This window comes from Aptenodytes patagonicus, chromosome 15, assembly GCF_965638725.1.
Source record: "Aptenodytes patagonicus chromosome 15, bAptPat1.pri.cur, whole genome shotgun sequence".
NCBI lineage: Eukaryota > Metazoa > Chordata > Aves > Sphenisciformes > Spheniscidae > Aptenodytes > Aptenodytes patagonicus.
The window spans coordinates 15,606,541-15,622,149 of NC_134963.1; the positions used below are offsets into that span (position 1 = coordinate 15,606,541).

General features: G+C 50.5%; 2 protein-coding genes across 9 annotated transcripts in view; one reads left to right on the forward strand and one right to left on the reverse strand.

The window, feature by feature from the left end:
- Positions 1-573, reverse strand: part of ASCC2 (activating signal cointegrator 1 complex subunit 2) — a 28,845-nt gene extending 28,272 nt beyond the window's left edge. Inside the window, exon 1 of the mRNA XM_076352767.1 lies at positions 541-573. The gene's annotated coding sequence lies outside the window, so the exon portion shown is untranslated. The remainder of the gene's footprint in view (positions 1-540) is intronic.
- A 10,548-nt stretch (positions 574-11,121) lies between these two features.
- Positions 11,122-15,609, forward strand: part of MTMR3 (myotubularin related protein 3) — an 87,103-nt gene continuing 82,615 nt past the window's right edge. For 7 of the 8 annotated variants that reach the window (XM_076353330.1, XM_076353334.1, XM_076353339.1 and 4 more), the window contains exons 1-2: positions 11,122-11,226; positions 11,932-11,975. The gene's annotated coding sequence lies outside the window, so the exon portion shown is untranslated. The remainder of the gene's footprint in view (positions 11,227-11,931; positions 11,976-15,609) is intronic. The other variant, XM_076353331.1, reaches the window with a different exon arrangement.

Here is a 15,609-nt window from a genome sequence, read left to right on the forward strand (position 1 = left end):
TTCCCCCCTCCTCCTGCACCTCGAGGACCTCCAGCGGGCCAACACCGGGCACCCACCCCTGCTGCCCGCCTGTTCCCAAGCCAGGCACCGAACGGAGCTCTGCCCGCGCCTCCCCGCACACCCTCCTCCCGCGTACCCCGCCACAGCCACCCCCTCCAGGCCCAGCCGCTCTCCTGTAGCCCCAAACGCTCCCTCCAGCCACCGCCGCCAGCCCCAAGCCCCGCTACCCCACCCCCCGCCCGGCGCCCCGCCGGCCCCTCCGGGCCCCGCCGCCTTGTCCCGGCCCTGCCAGCCCTGCAACGTGCCCCTGCCGCTCCCTCCAGCCACCGCCAGTTAAGCCAAGCCCCGTCGCTCCAGACCCCCCCGTGAGTCACTGCCACCGCCGTGCGTGTCCCCCCCCCCACCCCCGAGCCATGGCCCCCTGCCCCCCCGCCCCAGGGCCTGCCCGGCCGGGCCCTGTCACCCTGCCCAGCCGCAGACCACGTACTTCCAGGCCCCGCCGCGGCCCTACCCCCGCCGCGGCCCCCGAGCCCCCGTTACCGGGCAGCCACGTCCCCCCGCCGCCGCGCTTCCGCAGCCGGACGGCCCTTCCGGTGCCGAGCGGAAGTGCCCGTGGTGGGCGGAGCCTGGCGCGGCCCCGCTCCCGCCGGCAGGACCTGCCCGCCCCGCCGCTGCCGCCGGCCCTCGGCCCTGCCCGGGGAAGACGGGCTTGCCCCGTCGGCCGGAGCTCGGCGCCAGGTCTGGACCCGAGCTACGGGAGCAGGAGCCGCGGGCGGCGTTTAAACCGAAACGGGCGCGCCGCGGTAACCAAACGGGCGGTTTCGAACGCCAAACCCCGCGCCGGCTTCCAGCGGCGGTTCTGCAGTTAGCGTTTGCAGGCCACGAGGTTGTCCTGTGAGGGGAAGAAAGCCTCCGTCTGCAAGGCGGTTGTTTTTCCTTTCAAACAACCAGCTGGTTAAATAAGTCACCTTCTTCGTAAGGGAGACCTTATTCACTTAATTGTACCGACCCGTCCGGTGCCGCGGCCGGGAGGGAGGGCGGCCCGGGGAGGGGACGGCAGGCCCGGGAAGGGAGGCAGGCCCGGGAAGCCCGGGAAGGCAGACACACAACCCCCTCACCGGTTCCCTCAGCTTTGGTTTCCCATTGCTCGTTAGGGAGATGACTGCGTGTTACGGTCCGACGCTGCAGGACAAGCGTAGTTCTTGTCAATCGATACAGGCGCGATCGGCGCTCAGAAGAGGTGACGTTAGTCACGCTGACGCCTCGCTGAAACCCCGGGAATCGGGCACTGGGGCTGTGGGAGGACAGAGGGATGCGGGGGGGACGGGCGCATCCAACTGTCGCTAATTTAGGTGCTCTGAAGGGCCTCCGTTCTCTTCCTTGAGCACAGGGAACTCCTCCTAATCCTAGGCCGGAGGCCAGGTTTAGATGGTAAAGTAGCCTAAAATAGAAACCACGCCATGCCCTCTGTCATGTGGCTCATTAGGAATGGGACTGTAACGAGGTTCCAGCTCCCCATCCCCCCGTCCAAGGCCTCGCCGACTCCGGCTGGTCGGCATTTCGACTTCCCGCCTCCCAGCCGTGTGTAACCGCGTTGGGGTGCCCGTGACCCCGCAGGAGGGGAGAGGGGAGCGGGCCACGCACCCGAAGGGTTTTTCCCGCAGCCCCGCGGAAGAAGCCGGCCGCTCGCCGCTCCTCCCCAGCGCCCTCCCGGGCAACGCGTCCTCACTCGCAGGCCGACAGGCTCCCCCTCGCAGGAGGGCAGCGCGGGTGGGCTGTGTCGCTTTCACATGCGGTAGGGCACTATTGATTTGCCCAGTAAATGTCACGACGGGTTGTCCGGAACCTGCCATTTTCACCATTCTTTTTGCCGTACCTTTGGAATTGCTCATTTTAAAATGAATTACTTATGATCTCTATTTCCCAAACGTCTCCTACGCAAGTCGGGCCCTCGGAGCGGAGCCCCAGCGCCAACACGCTGTGCAAAAGAGCCTACCAGAAGAAAACTCTAGCAATGATGTCAGACCCGAGGTTTGCTCCGATTGTTTAGCGCAGGATAACATTTGGCCGTTGAAACACGATTCCTTTGCAAAGGGGTCTGTTTATTTCCCCTCCTTTGCCAACCTTCCTCCAGAGCAGCGGTGGCGAGACGCCAAGTGACTCAGTGGGCTTCAAGTCTGTCATCAAGCTGTTTTGAAGCACTATTCCTCTTTTGGGGTTGGGTTTTTTTTTGTTACCTTACCACTTGTGCATTACATATTTGATTTCCTAAAGCACTGTGAACTATCGGAGCCTCTGCCCAAAACATTGGTGATATTAACTATGTATGTATAAGCGAGTAATGTAATTATATGTATATGCATACAAACTAAATTTAATCTGGCAAAGGAATAGAAATTAAACAAGTCAACCAAAGAGTGCATCCGTTCACCTGCGTACAACATGCCAGAGACCTTTAACACCTCACGACAGCAGAACTCGGATCTGAAATCCTAACGCAAATCACAGCTTGCCGACCCCAGCCGCGCAGGGGGACTGCTGGCCCCCCTTGCACAGGTAAGGCAAAGCATTAAAAACAGCTGAGCTCTGCTGCAAAATCCCGCTTTCAAGGTTTGATCCAGGGCCATCTGAAGTTACCGGGCAAGCGGGCTTCGGATCAGATCCGAAGCGGAGAACAAAAGCTTCTGGAAAAGGAGCTCTTATTAAAAGGATCCTTCTTCGGTGTGATTCATGGACGGGAGGGAGTTGTTCAGTGCTGGACGTAGCCAGGCAGATTATCAGATGTCACGAGTCAAAGGCTGGGAAGAGTGCCCTGGTTCCGGTAGCGCTGTCAGTGTTTTCACAGATGCACACCAATAATCTCCTTGACGCTGTTTGTGCGGTAAGGACGCTCCTGACTTGGCTGGTGATAAGACACAAACGCGGCCTTTTGATTTCAAGCAGCGCAGAAGGCACCAAGGGGAGGGTTGAAACGCTGGAGCGACCCCAGGAACGAGCTATTGGGGGTCAGTCTGTTTTCTTCGTCGGCCTGTCACGAACGCTGCGGTATGGCATTCTGCTTCCCAAACAGCGCCAAGGTTTCCAAAGTTCCTGCATCTTCTCAAATTCCGCCTGAAAGCCCCAAATGACAGCCTGGGGGCCGGTTAGAATATCTGCTCCGCTTCTCCGCACGGAAGATAGCGGTTTTTCCCCTACTCGTGCAGTAGTCTCAGCGGCTACTGGGCCAAGTGACCTTCTTGCCCGCACGCAAACCGGGCGAGGCACACCTGCCGTCCCCTCTTTTTTTCCAAAAGGACATCACAGAGGGTTTAAAGGCAGCAGCCTGCCCGTGCGCTGGTTACACGCAGGTCTGAGGGCGCAGGGAACCCTGAAGGACCCTCGCTTCCAAACACATTTAAAAAATAGAAATAGAATGAAAGAGTTATGAAATGACCAGAGGAAAATGGCAGCGTAAATCTAAAAGAAAGACACAACCATGGTATTAAATTGCGAAGTTGTGGAAATTGGCCATTATGTTTTCTAAGCAGCTGAAATGCAATTACAGTAACACTGATGAATCAATATAACCCTGGGCTTTGCAATTTTTCAACCCAGCTCTACTTTTTCCGTTTTTACATTTTATCTTAATGTTATATACATTAGCTTATCAAGGACTAATGGAAGTTGTAAGCCTTCCGCAGCGTGTTCTTCATAGTCACGGAGACAGAGGTATTCTCATTAAACTATTGACCTGATGGATCCCGCAAGAATTTATCAAATACCTTTTCCATTTTCCACCGTTCTCCAGTTAACCCCCTCTGAGTATATTCTTAGCGTAAAGTCTCATCGGTGGATATTTTTTATCCAAAGACACCCGGGATGGCCCAAGACACTTCTCAGTTCATTCTTTGCACGGCACTGCGTCTGCGCGGGGGCAGAACACCGGTTCCCTCTTCCTCTGGGAGGCTGCCGGTGCAGCGTTCGCCTGGCCAGTGGGACGAAGGAGTTGCTCGACTTCTGAGGCCTTTAATGGTGCAAGTTCCTGTGGGTGGGAACTCCCTCCTCCGACACCTGCGCACCACAGCGGGCACAGTCCTGAGCGGGTTACCAGCATATTTCTACAGTGTAAAGAGTTGTCACTTCAGATAATCAGTTAAAATCGTATCATTTTCTGAAGCAGCTCCTCTGAGCAGACAGCTGCTTAGCCTCTCGCTGCCTTGTGTCTCTCTATCACACAGTAGGATAATAAATGTCTCACTTCAGGAGGAAGGCTCTTAAGCGTGCCTATTAAGAAAAATAATTATATGCCTTATTGTTATTAATAATAAAGAAAATAATAAATATATATGCTTTATTATTAAAAGCATTTTTCAGGCAGCATTGTAGCAACACAGTACACAACAGCTTAAAGTTGTGTCAGTTAACTTTTCCAAAGAAAAGATGTGTTCAGTATAAAATACTTTGAACATTTTACTTATTTTTAGCTCACTAGTCAAACGATATGGATTATTAGTCTTTTAAGTATAAGAAAATAATATAAGCGGATGTAAAACAAGACTTCCAAACACTCTGCCTCCACTGAACTGCTGGCATATCTTCGATACTGATGTCTTCGGCTTTTACTTCCCCGTACATAGAATCACACAATCATTGAGGTTGGAAAAGACCTCTAAGATCATCGAGTCCAACCGTCAACCCAACACCACCATGCCCACTAAACCATGTCCCTAAGTGCCACATCTACTCGTCTTTTAAATACCTCCAGGGATGGGGACTCCACCACTTCCCTGGGCAGCCTGTTCCAATGTTTCACCACTCTTTCAGTAAAGACATTTTTCCTCACGTCCAATCTAAACCTCCCCTGGTGCAACTTGAGGCCGTTTCCTCTTGTCCTATTGCTTGTTACCTGGGAGAAGAGACCGACCCCACCTCGCTACAACCTCCTTTCAGGTGGTTGTAGAGAGCGATGAGGTCTCCCCTCAGCCTCCTTTTCTCCAGGCTGAACAACCCCAGTTCCCTCAGCCGCTCCTCATCAGACTTGTTCTCCAGACCCCTCACCAGCCTCGTTGCCCTTCTCTGGACACGCTCCAGCACCTCGACGTCCTTCTTGTAGTGAGGGGCCCAAAACTGAACACAGTATTCGAGGTGCGGCCTCACCAGTGCCAAGTACAGGGGGACGATCACTTCCCTCCTCCTGCTGGCCACACCATTTCTGATACAGGCCAGGATGCCATTGGCCTTCTTGGCCGCCTGGGCACACAGCCGGCTCATGGTCAGCCGGCTGTCGACCAGCACCCCCAGGTCCTTTTCCGACAGGCAGCTTTCCAGCCACTCTTCCCCAAGCCTGTAGCGCTGCATGGGGTTGTTGTGGCCAAAGTGCAGGACCCGGCACTTGGCCTTGTTGAATCTCATACAGTTGGCCTGGGCCCATGGATCCAGCCTGTCCAGGTCCCTCTGCAGAGCCTTCCTGCCCTCGAGCAGATCAACACTCCTGCCCAACTTGGTGTCATCTGCAAACTTACTGACGGTGCACTCGATCCCCTCATCTAGGTCATCGATAAAGATATTGAACAAGACCGGCCCCAAAACTGAGCCCTGGGGAACACCGCTCATGACCGGCCGCCAACTGGATTTAACTCCATTCACCACAACTCAGAACAGTACAGAAACACCTCGCGCAGACAAGGTGTCACCCATCATCCGCAGAGCAACGCTCCGTGCTCACGAACCCCAGCAGAACTAGCATAGTCAAGATACGTTCTGTAATGAAGCGCTGTCCTGCCTTTCACAGACGGGCACAGTACGTCTTCGGCTGATCTGCTGGACGGAGCTGGGGTCACGCGTCCCAGCCAGCTCACACGCCCTTGCAGAGCCAGACTGCTGTGCTCCTACCTGGAAACGCCGCCCCCGAAGCCGTTTTCAGCATTTGCTCAAAAATGCTGTAGCTGTTCCACTGAACTTGAAGTTTTCAGAGTCCCCCAAAACTTCGTATTTGATTAGTCCTAGAATAATCATCTTGATGTGCAGCCCTAGCCAAGACAGCTTCATGGTGCTAGCTTCCCTTCAGCAAAGTGTCACTAGTAGTACATCTTGTTTTAAAACAGGGTTATTACAAGACTAAAAACCCTAAAATGAGACTGTTGGGAAATGTTCTGACAAAAATGATAGGTACGTAATAAAAACCTCATTATTTCCAAATTATTCATCTACTTTTCAAGGGAATGAGTCAGAGCATCCATTTTTTGGGCCCCATCAGGATGACTGACAGAGTGGGTGCCTCTCACCTGGCGTATTTTAATCAGGGGTGGCCTCACGCTGTGCTGGCCCTGATTGTCCTCCCCGCCTGCCATTTGGATTAAGGGAACAATGAAATAACTGCTTGTTTGATGGGAGCAGAAAGAATGGAAGCGCCTGCACAAAGAGGAACGCAGTATAAATACGGTGGTCAGAGCGCAGCATTCTGTTCAGGCATTTGTTAAAAAAAAGGAACCAGAGAGCAAAACTAGTAAAATGTCAAGGTAAGGTGAAAGATGAAAACAGAAACAAACTGGGACAGGAAGGACGGAGGGAGCTGCTTTTGGGTAGAAAACTGGCCAAAGAAGCCAGTTTGGAGTCCTGAGAAAGGAAACTACCCTGCGTTTCATGATCTGACTGTTCTTACAGAATCAGGACTTGGTGTGGTGTTTGTTTTAAGACATATCTGACCTTGCCATCAGTTTTTCATCGTAAGAGAAGCAGCCCACAGAGGCTGGGTTTGGCTGTTTGGGTCACAGGAATGAAGTGCATTAAAGGTTACTGGATGGTAACGGGGGCAGGAAAGTACCTGACACGTTTGGTTTTGCCGTTTCTCGCTGTGCCAGGTGCAGATCGCTCAAGGATTGCATCTCACCTACGGGATGGGCACAAGAGCCGGCCTCTGTGGAATGATGATCTGAGGGACCAGGGTGGGATGAGCCAGAACAGGATGCTGCCAGCCTCCGCCACGACCACAGGCAGATTTTAAACGTGCCCTTCCTGAATACAGCCAATAACTAAAATGACATCTGGGTTGCGACTGCAGCCCAAAGAATCTCTTTCCACATCAGGTATCCCTTTTCTTTTCGTAAGAAGCCAACTAGTAACTCGGCGGCTGTGCCTCAAACAGTAAGAGAGGTTTGGACAGGCCTTGTTGGGTCTTTAGGGTCAGTTCTCGGCCGTTGGTGGCAACTGCATCAGGGTAAGGCAGCTCTGGGAAGGATGACCCAGAGCCTCAGGACTTGAGCTGTTGGAAGCTCTGGTGTTCTCATGTTTCAGCCCAGACTTTTCAGAGCCATCGGATACTTGTTTGCTCTTACACTAACATCACCCTTGCTCTTAAGGGAGATGTGTTTACTTCTGGGTTTACTCCCTGAAGTTTCATAGAGAACAACTGTATCCCTTCTCAGCATTCAGTTTTTTGGCTGAACAAATTATTTCAAGATCCTTACATAAGAAAAAATCAGGATTACCCTGTAATTATTCTCCAGTCACATTTTAAGTTTGTCTCCCTTGATTAAAAGTGACCAGAGCTGCCTGCATAATTCCAGAGAAGGTTGCAGCAGAGCTTTGTATCATGGTATTAACATTTTCCCCTTCTCCTGGAAATATCTCAGTTGATGCATGCTTTTCGTCAGAGCTGCTTCATATTGGGAGTTCTCAGTCATCTTGAGATCAACAAATACACCCAGATTTTTCTCCTCTTCTGTCATTTCCAACTGATGAGCTCCCAGCTTGCAGCAGAGGTTCTTGTTAGTGATTCCCAAGTGCATGACCTTGTACTTTCCACTATTAAATTTCATCCCATTTCCAATGTGCCAGCACTCAATGATAGCCAACTCTTCCAGCAGTACCAATATTCCCTCTGCACTGCCGGTGCCTCCTAACTTTGTGCCATCAGCAAATGCCATCACCTCACTCCTACCTTTTGTTCCAAGGCCTGTCTGAAAAATATTGTGCAAGATCAAAAGAACGTAAGACACGCCTCGCTGGGTCAGCCTGTGGTCCCTGTGGTCCAGCACTCCGTCTCAGAGCGGCAGTCAGCAGCGCTGTTTAGGGAGAGCGCTGGAGCCCAGCCACTTTCTGCTATCTCTTCCCTTTGCACTCCCCACGCATCCATGTAGCTATTTTTTAGGGACCTATTCTCCATTAATTTATTGAATAAATTTTTGAACCTACTGATAGTCTCCAAGTCAGTTCTTAAGGAGCTCAGCTCCACCCTCACAGTCTACCTTTCCACCCAAACTATTGTCATCTGTCTGTAGCTAGCTTCTTACCTACCAAAGAGCTCCCTAGATAAACTATACATTTGCCACGTGGCATTGTATTTAATATCCTATTAAATCCAGTTAGATTAAATCTACTGTATATCCATTGTCTAGAAAACAGTTTTCAAAGGTATAATCTTAGTTACATGCAATCTATCTTTCGTAAAGCTACGTCGCGTTTTACTTTATTTTCCACTTACTTGTCTGTCCCCAACTACTTTTTCCTCTACCTTTTTTTCTAAGCTTTTAATGTTCTTGAGGTCAGACTAACAGGTGTCATTTAGACACACAAGATTGCTTTTCTTCTTCCTGCGTGAAAACAGATAGTGCTTCGGTAGTTTCTCGGTAATTCATTACCGCCCTCAACCTGACAAATTAAAAACTTTGTACTGGATGAGTGAGGATACGTTCCAGATCCGTCAGAACTGTGGGCTTGGGAACACCTCATTCCCTGAGCTGTGTGTCAGGTTCTCACAGGCCTTGCTCTCTCTTTGGGTACAGTAATTTCCATTTCCATAAAATAATTCTCATTAGCTATCATCCTTTGCCCCGATCATCACAGAAAATAGAGGCAAAAGTCATTTAACATGGGGCCATACCTAACATTTATTAAAAAATAGACTGGAACACAAGAAATGGAGAGACTCAGAACACAAGATGTGGAAAGTCTCCATGCAATGTGTTTAACTGTATCGGTAAAGATAACGCCAAAGAAGACAATTTGTGTCACTGAAATAAGCAGCTGGCAGTGCACAGCTTTTCCTGTCACAGTGATGGCACTCCAGCTAGTTCCCCCTCTTTAAAAAACAGAAGGAGCAACCAGCAGGTTCTGCTGTACAAAAGCCCCGGGTCTCCAGGATTCAGCTTCCTGAAGTAGGTCACATTTGATCTCCGTCCAGGCATACTGCAAAAGGCAACCATTTAACAGGGAGTTTTCAAAATTCATATTCTGCTTCCTAATGCTGTCGATACACATCCTTTTCAGATACAGCTATACTGGCTGAATATTTTTTCATTGCTTTTGGATATAAACAGGCTAGGAATTGTGTTTTTCCCTTCAGTTACCTGTATTTCTTCCAAAGTTCCTCTGAAGGTACATATTGACATTCAGATCACATTTGCCTTCAGATGATGGCTTGTTGTTGGAAAAAATCCCTTTAGAGGGGCTGATTAACTTCCTTTCAAATGTTTACTGTCCCTGACCAAGGGAGCAAAACTAGAAAACAACTCACTGCGTGGCTTATATCTGAGTTTAAAGACATGGGATCCTGTATTTTGTATTGTTCCCTCTGAACATTAACGCTACTTCTAGCTTAAACATAACTTAATGACAGACTGAAGTCCATCTGTTACAATGACTAGCCTTGGACTCAGAGGGAGAGTCCTGTGGATAATTTAGGAGTGCATTTTATAGTTACTTGCAAGCAAGCATTTCATTTCAGATCAAGGCAAACATGAGGAGCAGGTGGAAATATCTCTGAAAAGTACAACCTGACCTACATACGGTATTGTAAATTAAAGATATGTATAAAAATAAAGCATTAATGACCCATCACTCTTGCAACAAAACCCAGATATAAATCTTGCTGCTGAAAAGGAACCCCGCTGCATAAGGCTTAGTTAAAGCTTCATTTTGGAAGCGGCAACGCTTCCTGCCAACTGTACACTGCTACCTCTGACACTGCTGCCATTTGCCTCTCAAGCTTTCTTGTGCCTTTCTGTTGCTTAACGCTCGTATCCCTTTTGTTTTATCACTTGTCTCTCAATTTCCATGTATTTTTTGGCTCTCTTGCCTTGCAGTTGGCTTCCTGCTCTCCATTACTTCATGCTCTAGGAGCTGCGGGCTGCTCAGGGTGGCTTGGACAGTGTGTCTACTGATGGCATGGGGCCACACATGTTCTTACAGCTGAGCTGAATGTCACAAAAGCAAAGGAGGAAAGCATCGGCCAGGTCTTGTGTGCAACAGTGGCTTTTATAGTCAGGCAGGGTGTTTCTCCAAGGGACGCACGGGCTTTGGAGGACTCCAAAGGAGGATCCCAGGACTGCAGGCCCTGCTGCCAGCGGATGCTGCGGGGTGTGGGCAGACCTCGGCTCGCAGAGCTCCTCAGCTCCCGCAGCTCCCCTCAGCACCCAGCTCCAGCCCGCCTCCACCTATTAGGGTGGATAGAGGGTAGATTTAGACTAGATATAAGGAAGAAATTTTTTATGCTGAGGGTGGTGAAGCACTGGCCCAGGTTGCCCAGAGAGGTGGTGGATGCCCCATCCCTGGAAACATTCCAGGTCAGGTTGGACGGGGCTCTGAGCAACCTGATCTAGTTGAAGATGTCCCTGCCCACGGCAGGGGGTTGGACTAGATGACCTTTAGAGGTCCCTTCCAACCCAAACTGTTCTATGATTCTATTACCTGCCCCGAGGTGGCTGCAAAACCTTCTCCTGGGACACTGTCTCTGCCACCGCATCGCACCTCCTGCCTCAGTGCGGCTCCGGGCTGCCGAGGGGCAGGCCGAGGCCGGCCTCAGCCAGCTGCGGGCCGTTAAGCACCCTCACAGGGTTATAAAAGGAGGAAGGGGCGAACCAGCTTCACCTGCTGAGGGAGAGCAGCTGCCGGGCTCTGGGGATGGCCGTGGCTCTGGCCGGCCGCCTCCCGAGGGGTCGGGGAGCCCTGAAGAGAACGGTGGTGCCCGCCGCGACTTCCCCCTCAGAAGCGGGGCGGGCGGGGGGGGCTGGGCCGCGGAGGGCGGGAACGGCGCGCGCCCGGCCCCGCCCCGCGGAGGAGGGAGGGGAGGAGGAGGAGGCGGTGGCGGGAGCGCGCCTGGCCCCGCCGTGCCCGCGTCCCGTGCGGCCGCCATGTTGTTGTGGCTGTGAGAGGCGGCGGAGGCAACCAGGAGCCCGGCGACCCCGGCCCAGGCAGGAGGCCGCGCCCCGGGAGGGGGTGTGGGGGCTCCGCGCCATGCCCTGCCCTGCGGTAAGGAGCCGGCGGGGGCGTCCGGGCTCGCCCGGCGTCTTACGGGGGGGTCGGCCGGCCTGCCGGAGCGGGGCCTGGAGGAGGGCGGCCGGGGCTGTCAGCTGCGGGGCCGCGGCCCGGCACGCCCCCTCGGCTCGCGGGGTGAGGGGCAGCGGCGGGGACGCGGCGCCGGCTCCCTCTGCTCCGCTTTGCTCGGCCGGGGCCGCCGCGGGAGGAGGCGGCGGGCTGAGGCGCTCGCCCGGCACCGCGGCCGGGGGTGGCGGCGGCGGCCTCCTTCCCGGGCGGGCAGGGATGTCGTCCCGGGCGGCGGCGCGTCCACGGGCCTGCCGCGGGGTGACGGCGCGTCCCTTCGCTGTGGGGCTTGGGCGGCGCGGACGGGGGAAGGTGGGCTCCCCGCCTGGCCGCTGCCGGCGTCCGTGGCCTGTGGGCCTCACCTGGCGCCAGCCGCCTCCCTGCCCGTCCCGCGGGGCTGGCTGTCTCCCTGTTGCCCGTACAGCCGAGCGGAGGGATCGCCTCGTCCCGCTGGCAGCGGTGGTCCCGTGCTCGGCTTCTCCCGCTGGCTTGGCCGTGGTATCGGTTGTGTTCGGCTGTCCTTGTGCTTGGGGCAAAATTCCCATTCCCTTTATAAGTGGGACTTGTTAAGGCTTTTTACTTACATAGTTTTGGGGCTTTAATTGTGCCTCTTTCCCATGTTCCTCTCAACAGTCCTATTCTTTTGATGGGATCTGAGCAGGTGTTGCCCTTCTCTGGTAAGTAGTGTTTTGTGCCCCATTCACCCCAACATGAAGTTTAAGTTTTTGCATTGCAGTTGTTTCCTTCTCTGTTCATTCTTTTAGGGAATGTCAACCGATGAGACCTCGTGTTCCTTCACATCTCTCTGTACAGGAAACTGATCTCTTTCCCTTTCATGCACACTTCCCTCACTGGGGGGAAGGCTGGGTATATGAGCTTGTAACTCTTGCAGACTTGAAGTCTGACAGGCACTCTTCTCCTGTGTGCTTCACCTGTTTGTTTTTTTTGTGTGATGAGCCCATGTAACCATGTGCAATAAGGCTTTCTTTTAGAAGAGCTTGTCTAGTGAATCATGTCAGGTAGTGCTGAGTGTAGAGGTACAGCTTGGCTTTATGGTGAATATAAAGGCATATTTAAATGCCTAGGTGAGCCCATTGGGAAGGGATGGTAGTGTGACTGAAGGAACTATGGCAGGCTTCTTGTAATACGTGTCATGCTCTAAGCCTTAGGTAAAGAGCTGAGGTGCCTTTCGTCTGTTATTAAAGCATGTGCTGTAGTATTTGAAAATCAACTTTTTTGGTGGAGGTGAAGGAGTTTTTATGAAGGAGTGCTTGTGGATAACTTGAGGGGAGGAGGCTGCCATCTGATATTTGCATTGCTTCAGCAGTTACTGATCACAGTGGTTTTGGAAGATAAAGTGCTTTCTTTCGTAGTACAGGAAATACTGTGAACTGTAAGTGTTGAAACTTTCTGCAGATAAGTAAAGGTGGGGCATGGGATTCTAAAATGCTTCAGTGACAAGTGTTTCTGTGTGCCTGCTTTGGAGTTTGGGGAGGGGCAAATGTGCAGAAACAGTAGTGTTGAGCAGCAGTGGGTTTTTTGAGCAATTGCACTAAAAGGTGCTCTTGTCCTGCTTCAAATTATAGGAGTGATACATTGAGAATCAAGCTTAGTTCTCTTGCTGGCAGTGTTATAGGTATCTATCTAGGATACTGTTAATATCCATTACATTAGCTGTCTGCACTAGAAATTATTAAAATATCAATGTTAGCCTGCTTAAGTAATATGCTGTGCAACCCATAAATGATACCAAGTAGGTGGAATAGGTCAGCTTGATAAGCTCTCTTTTTTTCTCCATAAAAGTGGCCATCTGCAGCTGGAGGAGATGGAAATGAAGCATGCCCAAGCTTCTGAAGATAGAGGATATAATATTTTATCTCAGATCTCGTTCCACCTACATGCAACCCAGGATGGTGGAGAGAAGTAGTTGTCAGCCTTTCAAGAGTAGGAGGAACGTTGGCTATGCTGTGCTTTGCTGGCAATTAACCCCTAAAAAAGGAGTAACTTAAGGAGAAGGCTACTGTTAGGCTGCTGGAGTAATGGGCAGAAGCCTGACAAGTTTGCTGTAGCAGGGAAGAAGGAATTGTCTCCGTGGAGTGAATCGGAGGAACTGGGTTAGCATCTAGCACAAAGTCTGAGATTTCTTTCACTTGCAGAGATCAAAGGGATGTGATGGCTGTTCCTGCTCTGGTAGCTTCCTGCTGGGATGTGTAACTGGATATAATGAGACAGGACTCTTCTTGATATCGGTGGTGTCTTCCAGAGCACGTGACTCCAAATAGTGCATTAGTGCTTATCAAATGTTGTAAACTAGAATGAAAAGTCCAGATACTCACATATGCACTTGTTTCATAGTTGCTTTCATTGGCTGAATCAAAGTAATGCAAGTTACGTTTCTTTCAAAATAAGCTTCTAAGTACTAAATTGTCTAAGCCATAATGTGCAACTGTTCTGTGTTTGTCTCTAGCTTGAGTAGCTGGTGGTGTAAAGATCTGCCTGTTGGATCCCATATGGGTTTTAACTCCCTGAGAAATGAGCTTCATGATTTGCAATTCCACCCCTCTTCTAGATATTGGTGCTGTAACTTCCCAGTGCTGTCAGGAAAACTTTAGGAATATGCCTAGCACTCAATTCATGCTGTAATTCTTGTGAATTAACTGGATTGTTAAAAGATAACTATTTCTTGTGGTGCGTCAAAATTTCAGGGTGATTACATGGCTTGCATGAAAGACCTAAAAGTGAAGTTAGTGCTAATTCAGGAATTTGAAATACTGACTTTTTACTGAGGCTTGCTGTGTCCAGTAAAGAACTGAAGACCTCAACTCCTAATGCATTACAACTTCTACCTTGGATGCATTAATCCTGAACGGTGCAGGATCGCTGTATCCAGGCTAGCGTATTGACTTGCATGCATGTCAGCTTCTTGTGCCTGCTGCTTGTGGGATGGGCAAAGGTCACAAACTACAGCATTGTTTGGTGTCAACTGTCCTTGTTCGGAATGTAGATGGTAACAGAAACAGCCAAGACTTTGTCCCCGTGCTTTGGGGTGAACAGTTGAGGAGGACTGACAGAACGTGCTTGATATCATAGAAATCTAATTGTAAGCTAGAGCATGAGTAGCCCAGACCTGTTCTTCCCCTCATCTGTTTAAGTAGTGGTGTAAAGGAGGTGAAGGCCAACTGGCTGTAGTGATTCTGGGGGGTAATGTTTTATCCCATAAGGAAGGCCTCAAGTCAGTCTTTGCTGATCAGAACTAGAGGGAAGAGCAGCCTGTAGTAGCAGTGAAGAAGTGTGGCATTATTTTGTTGAAACCAGTGGTATCTTCCACCTTTAGTCTGTTATGAAGTGTCTGGATTGTGTTGCTCTATGAGCTCAAGGTGCTCTGTTCACCTTCAGTAAATAGCAATATGTGCCTAGAAGTGTGTTGGAACTGCAGCTCCACACCGTGCAAAGTGAGCTGGGGAAGAAAAGCACAGCAGGCGGCTTTCTGGAATGTTAACTGAAATGGATAAGCTATTTCTGGAGTCGTTATGTCCATCAAAAAGCACTGTTTTTAAAGGCTTAACTTAAAATACAGTTGCTGATACCTAGCTTTGGTTCATCTTCTGAAACGCCTCTGACTGAGAATCTTCATCTAAAGTTTAGAAAGCGGCAGTTGGTTTGACAGGCGAATGTGACTGCAAGTTAAGCTGTTTACTGGAGGTACACTCTGTAGGTCTTACTGGGGGACAACTGAATACTTCTGAGGCATTGTTCCTCCTCAGGGGTGTTAATGCTGAAAATAGTTGCAACAAAGTAAGCTTTTGAAGTTTTTCTGAAATATGTGTGTGTGTATATATACATGAGTGAAGCAACTAATGACATTGTAATAGCTGTGATGTAGCTGGTGGAACCCTTCCAAACTCTGATAAGGAGAAAAAAAAAACCAACCCCAAACCCGGAACACAACTGCCTAAATAGGTGGTTCTTGCCCTTCCTTGGGAGAGTTGGGTCTCAGAAGGCTTGAAGCAGGATGGCTTTTGTTAAGTGATATTGCAATTAAATTTGTACAAGCTGCTATATTGAAGTATTACCACTCCTGAAAAAGTTAATACCTTGAACAAGATTCTAGTGGAACTTAATTTTAGAGAAATTAGTCTGTTTTTCCTCTCAACTAGGAATGAAAGTGAAAAGCTGTAAAGCAGTGTTGATAGGATGGCTTGGGAGCAGGCTGTTGTATTAGCTACTAGTCATGCCAGTGATGGAATGATAGCTTAAATAGTGTCCTCAGTAACACATCTTAAGTAGTATTAAAACTTTTTTAGAGAAATG